The sequence below is a fragment of the Pan paniscus genome, chromosome 12 (genome assembly GCF_029289425.2).
Source record: "Pan paniscus chromosome 12, NHGRI_mPanPan1-v2.0_pri, whole genome shotgun sequence".
In the NCBI taxonomy this organism is placed as follows: Eukaryota; Metazoa; Chordata; class Mammalia; order Primates; family Hominidae; genus Pan; species Pan paniscus.
Window position 1 is genome coordinate 84,497,865 of NC_073261.2, and position 14,061 is coordinate 84,511,925.

The window sequence follows — 14,061 nt, forward strand, 5'->3', positions numbered from 1 at the left end:
TTGCCTTCCTTCTTCCTCTTTCAAAATTCAGTGCAAACATCACCTTGTGAAGCTGTCTCCATTTCTAAAGCCAAGTTGATTACTTCTTTCTAGATGAACCATCCATATACTTGCTAAAGTATTTGTATTGTGTGCTTTATATTTATTTGCCTATCTGCCTATTCCACAAGACCTTCAGCTACCTGAAGGTAAGAAATCCTGTATTTTATCAGTTTTAAGATACTTATTTTCCCTCCACATGTTTACATTTCTGAAATTGCTATAGCTTTTGATGGCCTGTCATCATAGTTCAATTGGCAATATATTTCTCAGGGTTCCATAATTTTTGTTTTAGTGGTACATAAAATAATGATATGTCTCACAATTGATGGTGACTTAAAGTCAGAGAAATGTGGCTTATCTAATTCATCATCATAACCACAAACACTACTACCTAACCTAGAATGTAGTAGGTGCCCAATAAATACATGAAACTAACAGATTTTGTGGTGGTGGATTTCAGCAGTAGGGGTCACTGATCTGGATAACTGGCAATGGAGAGCAATATACTAGGCAGTGGACTTCTGGAACTGCAAGCAACTTCCAGAATGTTGAAGGGGATGTACCACTTAGGCTAAACCTGGCTGCTGTAATGACTAGATCCAATACTGCATTAGTGGCTCAAATGCAAAAGAAGTTTATTTCCTTTTTGATGGAAATTTGATGGAAATTTTGCTGTCGTGTCCTTATCCTGCAGGACCTCTCATCACCCTCCCCATGCAGGCAGAAGGGTAAAGAGAGTATGCAGAAGGCAGGGCCACTTTTAAAGTCTTGGTCTGGAAATGACTCATAGAACTTCTGCTCACATTCCACTGGTGAGCGACAGTCACAGGCCACATATAGTTGCAAGGGAGCGTCGGGGGCTGGTAATGTAATTCTTAGCTGGGCTTCTCTTTCCTAGTTAGAAGGTGGGAGCGTATATTTTGGTGAGCAGTTATCTCTTTCAACTGCAGGGAACCCCTGGACTGTTGCCTGCAGGTAAAGTTGTCTGCCTTTTATTGCAAGTTTAACTTTGACTCCAACTGTGTTAGTCAATCATTTCTTGGAAAACCAACCCTGACCAGCTTTAGTAAAACCAGAAACATCCTGGTTAGGTGAAGCTGGACCTAGGACCTCAAATAATATAATTAATCCCTCCCCCACTTCCGCTCCTTTTCTCCCTCCCCCTTTCCCTCCCCTTTGTTTTTACTATGCTAGTTTTAATCCACGAACAGGAACGCTCCACAAGGTGGGAAAGAGAAGATGCCTTACTGGATGCTTTCAGCCCATGATCACAGAAGGAAAGGGAAAGCAGTTTCTTGCAGATCCATTAATCTCCCTGAAAAGGGCTCCTTGTGGCCCTAACCAGGTCATGAGCACTCTTGGGCCGAAGGCTGTGTCAGGGGTGGGGTAGGATGGTGCTCTGAATAGAGAGCTTGACGGCACCACCAGAATTGCCTGGAACCAATGGGGAAGTGATGAAGAACAGTCAAAAAAAGTGAGAGCCGTTCCCTGTTCCCAGCCACCACTCAGCTTCATCTGCCGCCATTCTCCATCTCATGTCCTGCTCCACTGTCACTGAGCTTGATGCCTTTCCCCAAATACCCCAGACCCCATCATTATTCCATGCTGCACCCTTTTTCAGGACCGGCCTCCTCCATGCGTCTCCCCTGTTCACCCACCAGGACCAGCTCTCAGTCATTTCCTTGGGAAGATTTTCTTGACACCCCACCCCTGCCAGCCTAGCTATCACCATCAAACAGGATTTTTACCCAAAGGGACTGAACTTTGAGGCCACAACTGAGGCCCAAACTGAAGTGGGCTCTGTGGTTCTGCCCCACTGGCTGCACCTACATCTGGGTGTGCAACTGGGCTGGCCTTGGAGCAGCCTGCAATGTGTTGTGTTGTGTTGTGTTGTGTTGACTGAGTCCCTGGAGGTGTAACATACCGTCTTGTCCAAAACAAACACTAGTGCCAGGGAAATCCTCATCCGTATCAAACAGGGACTGCATGGGGGAGAGGTCTGCAAGGAGTTGGCTGCCCACAAAGCTCCAATTAGCCCCCAAATTATCTCCTGAGTCACGTGTGTGAGGATTTCTAACCAAAATTTGCTGGAAAATGGATTCTCAATGCTTCTGTCTATTTACCTAATACTTAACCCAAGGATAACAACACACATACAAATTTAAAATAAAACACATGTTGGGTTTTTTTTTTAAATAAAAATTTGAAACAGATGGTCTCTTTTAAGACAAATATTTTTTATTCCCCTGACATTTTTTCACTTACATGTTTATATTTTTAAATCTAGGCTTTATGCAGAGACCTTAGAGATGTCACGATAATAAAATCCATGTTGTTCGTAATTGTCTATTTCCTAGAATGCAATGCTGGAAGCAACCTCAAGAAGCTATCTCTGGCATCCCCCTCCTCCAGGCAGGCCAACGTGCGACCAGCTGAGACCAACTGGTGTTTATTTTGTTTATCTTGGAAGCTTTTGAGGAAGGAAGCTGTAAACTCTTTCTTACTGTGCTTACCGGCTCTCCATTGAGTTGCCGATCCCTGGGCTGGGTGAAGAGTTCTTGCAGAGGGGAGAGTTCAGAGCAAAGCTGCTTAGGGTGTTTTCTGCCCTGGTGTCTTCTTTGTTATGCTCTTGTCTATCCCAGTTCAACATTGGCAGTGCAGCCCCTCTGCCTTTGCCATCACATGCTTATCTTGGGTTCCACTGTACCTGTTCCGATTCCTTTGTACATACCTCTGATAGGACCAGCTCCTGTCTTGGCCAGAGCTGTGAATTTTTTTTTTCTCCTAAGGTAGGTGAGTGTCCAAAGGAAGAATCAATAGATGTTATGAAATGTTAGAAAAAAAATGGACAGTTTTCAGAAGTCATTGACAAAGAGGAGCCAGTCCTTTGCCTTAAATATGTGATTTGAGAGGCTTTTTTTGGGAGAAATGAATGGACTTTTCTGCATTCTTGTATCAGCTAGCTTTTGCTGTATAATAAACTACTCCCAAAATGTACTGACTTAACAGAATATGGTCTTACTATTCTGGAGATAGGCTAGGTAGATTGTCTGGTACAGACTGTCCTGGCTGGGGATGGACAGTCTAGAGTGGCCTCACACTCCCGTCTGGTGGTTGGCTCTATGTCAGCTGGAGCAACGGAGAACACTTGGCCACATGTTCTCATTGTTCAGGCTAGCCTGGGCTTGTTCACAGGGCAGTAGTTGCAAGCTTCCCAAGAGTATCAAAAAAGAGCAAGCCTCAATGTGCAAGTGCTTTTCAAGTCTCTGTTTAGGTAATGTTTGCCATTGTTCCATCAGCCAAAGCGAGTCACAAGGCCAGCCCCGAGTCAGGGTAGGAGAATGTATCAAAAGTCATGGATAGAGGGAGGTCATCTTTGCAAGCTTACTACATTTCTTCTTGAGGACAGAGAAAGGAGGCATCCCTTCTTGAGTCCTATCAAATCCAGATGGCCTGATAACTTTCTCAGAGAAGGAAAATCTTGCATTTCCTCATCCCAAACTTTATCCCAGCTGAGTATCAGATTCAATAAGATTTTTCCATGCCAGTTGTCCCTGCAACCTCCCTGAGGACAAGGACTTGCGTTATCTCTGACTCTCAGCATAATGCTGGGCAACTAGCAAATGATCAAGAAATAGTTTCAAATGAATGAATGATGAATGAATGAAAGCTTGTCTTCCTAATACAGAAGTCATTCTAACTTGATTTGAGTTTACCTTAACCCTCTTTATTTGCTTAATAATTAAAGACATATCAAATAACTGGACTCAAACCATCCCAGAAGTAGTTTAAAAACAGATCAGATCAAGTCCCTCTGTGGTGTAAATGTCTTCAAAGACTTTGTTATGTTTATAATAAAACCCAGCTCCTTGCTATGGCTTAGAAAGTCAACATGATCTGGTCTTTGTATTATCTGCCTTATCATTATTTCTTCTTATACCCTCTTACCTACTAAGGTCAGTCATGATAGCCTTCTTTCAGTTCTTAGAATACATAAATACGTATCATAGGAAATGGAGGTTTTTCCTTCTTTCACTTGCAGGAGTACTTTCACTTGGATTTTTTTTTTTTTTTCTTTGAGACAGGGTCTCTCTCTGTTACCCAGGCTGGAGTGCAGTGGTGCAATCACAGCTTCCTGCAGCCTTGACCTCCAAGGGCTCAAGTGATCCTCCCACCTCAGCCTTCCAAGTAGCTGGGACTACAGGCACGCACCACCACAGCCAGCTAATTCTTAAATTTTTAGTAGAGATGGGGTCTTGCTATGTTGCCCAGGCTGATCTCAAACTCCTGAGACAATGTTTTATCTATACTCCCAAGGCTTTCTGCAGAGACCTTAGTGTTGGGATTATAGGTGTGAACAACCGTGCCTGGCCCACTTGGAACTTTTCTACTTGAAATACCACTCACCCTCCCACCCTAGTCTCTATAAGCCTGGTTCTTTCTTTTCATTTAGACTTCAGCTTAAATGTCACTGTTATCCTTCGAAGAGGCCAACCATCCTGATCATCTACACTAAGCCATTTTCTATCACTAAACCAGTTCAATCCTCGGCTTAACTCTCGATACTATCTAATATTGCCTTGTTTTTTGTCTATAGTCTTCTGCCTCTTATTTCCCACTAGAATGTTAGTTCCAGGACAGTACCTTGTCCTGGTCTTCCAGAATCTAGAACATTGCTTAATACACAGTGTATGCTCAAGAAATATTGGAGGCAATGGAAGACTTACCTGATCTTTCAGATCTTAATCTTTCTCCTTGATCTAATTGGCAAACAAAAAGGAAAACTTTAGGGGTAATTTAATCTGGTTCCTTCTCTATAACAATTCCCTAAAACATAAGGCACTTACTGCCTGATATGGACATGCAGGAAGAAACTGCTAGAGAATCTCTGTTTGCATTGGTTGCTTGAAAAAATTCAGGAACAACAAGTTAAGATTACATAGCAATGAGTTATTTTCATGATTCCTTTTTTGGCAATAGTTTTACAGTGTGACCTTTCCTTAAAAATATTTTAAAAGTTAAAAAAATCTAACCAAGTACTACTGAAGAGCTTATAATGCAAAGCAACAGTCGCCTTCCCTTCCAATCCCACCCCTCCACCTCCTGTTCTGCTACTAAGAGACATCTGCTTTTATCTGTTTCTGTTTTTAGTTCTAAAACATATCTAAATAATGTGTGTATACCATTCTTCCTTCTTTTATCCAGTTCAGGCATTATCTGCTGATTTTGGCTCTGATGGATGAGGAGGTAGCTCTCTAGATCTCTTTTATGTTGCAGGCTTTCCTCAGTGTCTGGGGTCCTGGGTTGTTGAGAATGAGGGACTGGGAAATATATTTGGGAGCTCTGTGTTTATGGGTGGTCACTGGAAGGCTTTGGTGAGAGGAAGATGGGGGCTGGGGCTGAGGGGCTGGCCGTCTTGCTGTGGGCTTCTGAAATCCAGGATATTGGGGCTTTCTTTACTCTGGTGTACCACCAATAACCCTTGTTGTCCCTGTTCTCCAAGACGATGAAATTTCCTTGGAGGAGACTTCTTCCCTTCTTCCCCTCCCCTCTGTCCTTTTCTCTCTTTGCGGCTCCCTTCTCTCGCCTTAGGATTCAGAGCCCGGTTGCAAACCATTCTGACAGCTGAGGTCATGGATATGGTTAGAGTGCCCTTACCATGCTGTATACATATTTTGAATTAATCTCCCACTTATTCTCACTTTCATCACCCACCTTGTCTATTGTCTTTGAGTCAGACCCTCTCCAGGGTAGGGCCAGGTGGGGCAGCTACAGCTCCTTCTAGGAAGCTTCTAAGACATCAGGATTTCTATCCTGCCAGCTACTTTGCTTTGTCAGCTAATTCTCTTTTATTGGCGTTAAGATTTCTAGAAATGGGTTGAAACTTTTCTTCTGCTGAGGGACTCCTTCCATTTTCTTCCCTATTAAGGATTTATACCTTTTAAAAATGTATTTTGGTAAAGTCTCAAGAGGAAAAGAAAGTGAATGCATCTGCTCTTTTGCCATGGGACAGTCTTGACTTTTCTTTCACTTAAAAATGTACTGTTATGCTATTTAATTTGGATCTTTATCATTTTTTAATTATTTAATCTGTTTAATTTTTTTTCAAGACAAGGTCTCACTCTGTTGCCCAGGCTGGAGTGCTGTGGCACAATCTTGGCTTACAGCAACCTCCACCTCTCCGGCTCAAGCGATCTTCCCACCTCAGCCTCTTGAGTAGCTGGGAGTGCAGGCGCACGTCACCATGCCCAGCTAAATTTTGTATTTTTTTTTGGTGGGTTTTGTCATGTTGCCCAAGCTGCTCTTGAACTCCTGGGCTCAAGAGATCCATCTGCCTCAGCTTCCCAAAGTGTGGGGATTACAGATGTGAGCCACCATGCCTGGTCTATCATTTTTTAGAAAAGATAATTCTACAGAGTTTTGCCCTGGTAAGCTCATGACATCCTTTGTTCAGCTGCGATAAGATACATTTTTCTTCATCTCTTCATTCTGCAGTCCTGGAGCCCCAGCCTAAGCAGTTAGTCTGAAGGTTTTCCGTCTCCCTTTGCAAATTATTGCTTATTTCCACATGCTGACCTGCCCACTTGAAGCCATCAGCAAGTTCTCTGAGAGCCTTTGATCACAGCAGCAAACTGGGTTTCTTTCATCAAACCAGAGGCTCCCGAATGGTGGGGTCTACCTCCCTGTCAAACTAGGGATCCCCATGGATGTAAATGACTTCCTAATTACACAAATGGGACTGCCTCCCCAAATGGGATTGCTTCCCTCATCAGATTGGAGGCCCCCTATCTATACCTCTATTTCTTTTAGGACCAGGAGGATTTCTAGACATATGTGATGAGCACAAATAATGGTGAGCAGGGGGTTGGCGATGGGGGTAGTCAGGAGATACAAGCTCAAGGAAAATACAGTGATATCTGGGCTGGTTGGGCTGCAGTTGGCTGTTGGTCTAAACCTCAATGAGGTGCTCTCTCTAACCATATTTAAGAATTCCTGACTTAGATTAGATTTTATCTTTCTGGAATAGCTCTGTTTTCCCTGCAAGGAGGTCCATATAGGCGAATGAACCAGTCAGAGACCCCTCTCATCAAACAGAATAAACCTGTCACTCTCTGAGCAACAAGGACTAAGGGTCCAGAAAAATGGAAGTGCTAGAGGAGGTTGGGCTCAAGAAGGGCCCACATGTTTGAACCATTTTCAGTTCCCTCAGAGGATTACCAAACTCCAACTTGAACCAATGGCAGCCTTTACTGGAAGGTGTAAGTGGGAAGAAACTCAGCTACTGGGCACAAGACTTTATGAGCAATAACATGGCTACAGGAAAGAAAAAGATGGAGCCAGGCTAGGTATCAAGACTAATGATTTAAAAATGGGAAATAACACACATAGGCAATAATAGCAAACAAGCTAAGATAGTTATATTACAAGTGCATTACAGAATAACATGTTACCACTAACATTTCTACTCCTAGAACACTTAAAACTAGAAATCTATGAAACTTTCTGTATAGTATTATCCCATGTTTAATTAAACATTTACATATTCTAGGCCAGGCGTGGTGGCTCATTCTTGTAATACCAACACTTTGGGAGGCCGAAGTGGGCAGATCATCTGAGGTCAGGAGTTCCAGACTAGCCTGGCCAACATGGTGAAACCTTGTCTCTACTAAAAATACAAAAAAATTAGCTGGGTGTGTTGGCGTGTGCCTGTAATCTCAGCTACTCAGGAAGTTGAGGCAGGAGAATCGCTTGAACCCTGGAGGCAGAGGTTGCAGTGAGCTGAGATTGCACCACTGCACTTCAGCCTGGGTGATAAGAGTAAGACTGTCATGAAAAAAATTACATATTCTATAAATGAATTTTTTGGATAAACACTCTCATATGGTAAGACAGTCTTCTCTTTCTATTCTAGATTTTCTGTTTTCATCATTGAGCAACTGAGCATGTGTTATTTTTCAATGAGAATTTTTTTCCTAGAAAATAACATACATGTAGAGTGTACACCAGAGGTTGTAAACTCAGATTCTTACAGAATTCAGAATGGCAACAAAAATGAGTAAAGTGGACTGGGTTTAAGAAAAATCAACAGCCAGAAATGTAATCAAACTTTCATTTTTACTTGACTAGGGCATAAGTACGTAATATAATATAAACATGTGTGATATTGGAGATTATATATTAAGTTTGAAATTGAAAAATGTAACATTACAAAAAGAAATATGTAATTATTAATTTTTTTCTTTCATACCTCATTACTTCTTTGCTTTACAACCAGAAATGTGACACTTTTTCTTTTACCCCAACATGTCAATGTTGAGTCTTGCATTTCATGTTGTGATGTGCTATATAGAATTCAACCTTGAATCTTTTAACTGAGAGCAATCGTTTTATTTAGTTTCATAATGGAAAACAGCTGTTCATGGCTGAGCATTGATAGAATATTTGTACGATGGTTTTTATATTTAGGGTAACCACTCCTGAGATATTTGTAGAATTCTGGCATTCTAATGTTGCAAAATTTAGTTTTAGGGAATGAATTGTGGTTCAAAAAATTCCATTTATATTACAATACTGAGAAAGGTGAGTTCAAAAAATTGCATTTGTGGCACAATATTGAGAAAGATCATTTTCATAAAACTAGCAACTTTTTTGGAATCTCATCCTGTCTTCAGCTCCAGAATTTTTAGAGAGCAGTTGAAGAGACCTCTTTCATTTTTGAAAACTAATTTCAGCATAGGAAAATAAGCCAGATGATTCTTTGCCAAATGAGTTTCCCTAAGATATAATTTCACTAAGAATGAGAAAACTGAATAGCCATTTGCATATTTGTGATAATTCTTAAAGAGATACCCAAAAGGGTTAGATGGCTTGTGATATTTACTGAAAAGGCATATACTTTGATCCAATCTTTGCTGGTGAGCTGGGGTATTTTTGTTGGATTATATGAACAAGTTAATAACTTTTCAGCTGTTCCTCCCCTCCCACCCATGAAAGACCCCGACATTACACACTAACTACCCTTTATTTATTAGAACAGACGAATGTTATGACTAGTGCATATCCACTTTATCAGGCAAAGCACTGAACTCTTTATGCTTTTAGCCATGGGAGTAAGTCCCATTCACTAGGCCCATGATATGTGTTCTATTTTAACTTTTTAGCACAAGGCAATTCCTGGTGAATTATTTAGTTTCCATAATTGTGCAAAATTGGCCACCTTAGATTTAAGATTCATAACAAGGTCAGTGTTAATGCTGATCATTTCAGGAGCTCTGTTTTGTAGCCAGGCTTACTAATTTTGACCTGTCTGCTTTAAATTTTTCAAGGCTTCTCAACACACAAAGCTAAGTAATTTCCTGAAATTGTGCCTGTGATGGACACCATGACCAAAAGTTCTCCAATCACATTGAAGTCTCTTTGGAACCATAAATAAATATAGCTGACTGGGTGGTATTATTTTAACTGGGCTCTCATAAGCTTCACTAGGAAATGCCACAAATGATTTAACTTTTTCACACAACCTGTCCTGTAAGTTCTCAGCCATGTCGTCATCTTGTTGAGCAACCAGCGTTTCTGTTTAGTCTTCCATTTGCAAATACTTGTTTTTGTTCAAGGTATGAATTTCTCTATCCTCAGTAGATTCTCTTTTGTAAACTCACCATTCATAAAAGGTTTCAATGCATGAGCAATATTTTCTCCTTCTCCATAACTTCATTTCACAGTTGTGTCATTTGTTTTATTTGCTTTGAAAAATAAAACATGTTAAAACATCAGTACTTTCTTTTAGATCATTAAGTTTTCCTACCAGCCTCACAGCTTTTTTGTTTGAATTCTTTTGATACTGACACATTTCATTTGCATGTCAAACTTGGAAGAATGATTTTAACTTCTCCAAAAATAAAAAGCTATTTTCCGTTTTTTTTTTTTTTTTTTTTTTTTTTTTTTTGCAAACATGCAAACACATAGCTCTCTTTGATGCTCTTTTGTGTCTGTCCTTTTGCTTGAGTTATGGATATATATGTATGAATGTCCATATAAAAGTTACTTTCTTCCCAACTCTGTTATAAGAAAATCATAGTCTAGGACGATGATGAGTGACTACTGACCCTCGGCCTCAGTGATAGGAAGAGAATGGGGAGTAGTGAGGGGTATGGTGGTATGGAAAACTACTCAGCTCCAGAGGACTTATTCCTTGCTGGAATGTGATTTCATTATAGACCTTCTAAATTCTTAAAACTTAAAGAAGGTGTAACATACAAATGGAAAAGTGGATCTATTTTAAGTATATGGCTTGATAAATTTTCCATGAATATATCATAGATTGAGGAACAGAACAGCATCAGGACCCATAAGGCCCCTCACACTCCTTTCCAATTGAGACCTTTCAGTTTTTTTAAGAAAAAAGTATTTGGATTCATATGTGAACTCTCAATTTCTAACTTTTGTCAAGTAATTGAAAACATTAAAAAAATCCCTTGGGCCAAACAAAACACATCTCTGGCCAGAGTCAGCTCAGAAGACTACAGCCTGAAACCTCTGGTTTCCATGCTTTTCTTACTGTCTGGCAGCGCACACTTCTCTTCTCCTCCATCTAGAGGGATAGGCAACCATGTTTCTATGTCATGATACCAGCCATGGTTGACCGGGGTCTTTCTCTGGGACTCTGGAAATGGGACACTGGAATTCTCTTTATCCTGGTGATGGTGCCAAAAGTGGCTCCAGGCCTAGAGCAGACCCTATTCCACCATCCATTGAGGAGCAGAGAAAGCTGATGCCCACAGCGAGAAGGAAGCAGAAGTGCAGAGTGAGAGAGTGGGAGAAACTGCTTGGTTCCCCAATGTTTTTCCAGTTTTCGAGTTCTTGGTTCTAGCCCCTCCTGAGGCCAGTATAGATAAGGGCTGAGGAGCTAATTAGGCTGGTAGGCTTCTTCAAGAATTCCAGAGGAACAGTCAGGTGGGTGGATCAGAGTAAATGATGCTGGTGACAGCCAAGGACTGGCAGCCAAGTGGGCGGGGTCTCCATGTGAGACACTTCTTCACTCAGAGTCACATCCTAGGCCAGTGGGCTGGGATCAGGGGTAGAAGGCCCAGCAGGCAAGTAAAAGATGTATATTCCCTCAGGTGAGCTTGTAACTGAGTTCTAGATTAAGAAATGTTGGAGACTGAATGATTATTTCCAATTCTCCACTCCCTCCCTGCAATAGAATTATATACCCATGCCCTTTGCCATATGGCTTTGCATACACCCTACTAGAGGAGGTAGAGCCTATATTCCCATGCTATCAGCTGTGGGCTTGGCCAGTTACCTTGCTTTGGCTAATGGAAATATGGATGGATGTGACAACGAGACAGTTCTGAATTGAGGCCTTGAGAGTCATGGGAAGCTTCCACTAGCCCCTTTGTGTGCTGCTTCCATATGTAATGAGAAGAGCCTATCCCAGGTAGCTGCTGGTTCCAGGAGAGAGATATGGAACTGATCTGTACCCAGCTCACCACCTGAATCACAGCCCTTCTATCCAACCCACAGATTGTGAGTGAGGAAAATAAATGTTTGTTTTTGTAAGCCACTAAGATTATGGGATGGTTTATTACATAGTATTATCACAGCAATGTCTGACTTATGCAGAGAAGAACTGGGTCCTAGGCAAAATTAGGGACAGAAGAGCCTGATTGTATCACAATGGGCCCAGGAGAGGGGAGAGGAGAGCTCAGGCTCAGAGGCAACGTGGTGCAGGAATGTGGGTTCTTAGAGGTCATTCCTGAGGGCACCAGATCCATGTATGATTGGAAAAGGGAAATGAGAGTGGTCTGGGGGAAATACCTGTCACCTCATTGATCATCTGGCTTGAAGGAAAATCAGGAGGAACACAGGAGCCAAGTAGTTGTAACTGAGCTGGTGCCATTATTCCAAGCCGTTGTATCTGCTCAAACTTTACATACTCTCCAGCTTGGTTAGCATTGACTCAGGAGCTGTGAGCATTGGTGGATCTAGTTGTGAGGATCCTGGGAGGGTAGCAGCAGGAAAAGTAAGGTAAAAGAGGGCACCAGCACCACAGCTCTCAAATGCTCACAAGTGTGAGTGCATGTGTGTGGTTATCTAACGGCTCTTTTATAAATCTGATGGTTGCTTTCCACCCACCTGCTTGCTGTTTTTGTTGACATCTCAACCTCGAGTGGGTTTGAGGCTGGGAGGCTGAAACATATTCTGACCACATTCACCCACTTTCTGAGAACTTGCAGGCTCAGATGAAGCCTGTGAAACCACAGACCTATATAGGACAACTAGATGAACACGGCACAATGGGGTGGCCAGTGATATATGTTGCCACAGCAGAGGATCCTGGGCAGTTGTAGCACAGACAGGGTGTTTCTGATTTTCCTTCTTGAAATTCCTCTTCCCAGGGGCTTCCAAGCACAGGAAGCTCTTGTCATCTCCTAATCGAGGCAGATGAAGATGGGAGTTCTGTAGGGAGGCGTTTCCACTTAATCAAGGCCAGTCATACCGAGGCTCTAGGATTAGACAGATCTGCAGATCTGTGCAGTTACTTGGGCAGCCTGTTTTCTGTCTCTGCTACCTTGTTATCTGGCTCTTCTCTGAATTCCTGTAGCTTTTCCAGGACTTAAACAATGAGATTAACAGCTATCATTTTTTGAATGCCTACCATATGCTAGGCTCTCTAGTGGATCTTTTACAAGTATTATTGATAACAACAGCAAAGATAACTAATATTTACTAAGCATTTGCTAGGTGCCAGGCACTATGCCAAGCCCTATACTTGTATTAACTCACCGAGAATCCTCACAACGAGGCAACATGGGTGTCATTATTTTTATACACAAATAATAAACGGTGGAGCTCACTCCACCATTTGGATCTAGATCGGTCTGACTCCAGAGCTTTTGTTTTTTCACTGGTGATGCTCTCTTGCTTGATCTTGCTCTCTAGCCATGCCAGGACACTGTGCAGTTGGGCACCATAGGCTGGGGCAGATGCAGAGGGCTGGGATATGGAGTTAGATCAGGAGGATGAATGCAGGATGGTAGAAGTCCAGTGAGTCGTTCATGAAGGGGACAGGTATAAGGTTCAACAAGAAGTATGGTGAGGCCCTAAAAGGCAAGAGGAGCAGAGGTACAGACAACCCAGAAGCCATCAGATGTCCTGGCAGGCAGTCCAGGGGCAGGACAGCAGATCCTGGAGGAGACAGAGCTGGCCACAGCACAACTCGTAGTTCTGGCTCTGCCCTTTACTAACTTTTGGGCAAATAACTTACCTGACCTGAATTTCAGTTTCTTCATTTGTAAAATGGGCATAAAGAAACCTCCTTCATAGGGTTGAAATAGCTGAATGAGATAGCAAACATAAAGCACCAGTGACAGTGCCTAGTCCTGAGGATGTGCTCCACACATAGACTGCTACATTTCTAAGACAGGGGCTCAGACACAGAGACAGGGAGAACCCAGGCTATCATAACTGAGAGTCAAATAAAGTGCCCCAGGAGCAGCATTCTAACTAACCTTCTGACTGGGATTAGTATTTGTTTTAGAGACTGGAATGGGGTTAAGTGACCTCATTTCCATATAGAGGGTGGCTGAACTGAGTGAACAAGCAGGTACTGGTTTTTTCATAGATGGGTGTTGAAATCCCAGCCCCACACAGCTGACAGGCTCTTGTTCAGGACTTTGGACTTCCAGTCTGATGTCCTTTCGATGATACTGTGCTGGTGGTAAATAAACACTTGACATAAAATATGTTCAAGCATGTCAATGGCACATGCATTGTAATGGTTTTGAAACATGTCTGCAAATTCCTTGATGTTCCTCCCACTAAGAGATGGCATTGAATTCCTCTCCCCTTGAACATGGACCAGCCTCAGTGACTTGCTTCAAAGGAAGAGAATGTGGTGAAAGTGATGCTGTGTGTCTGCTAAGGCTGTTTAGAGAAGCTTCTGCCTGGCTCTGTCTCCCGGGATGCTTGCCTTTGAAACCAGTTGTTATGTTAGGAGAAAGCTCAGGCTAAGTA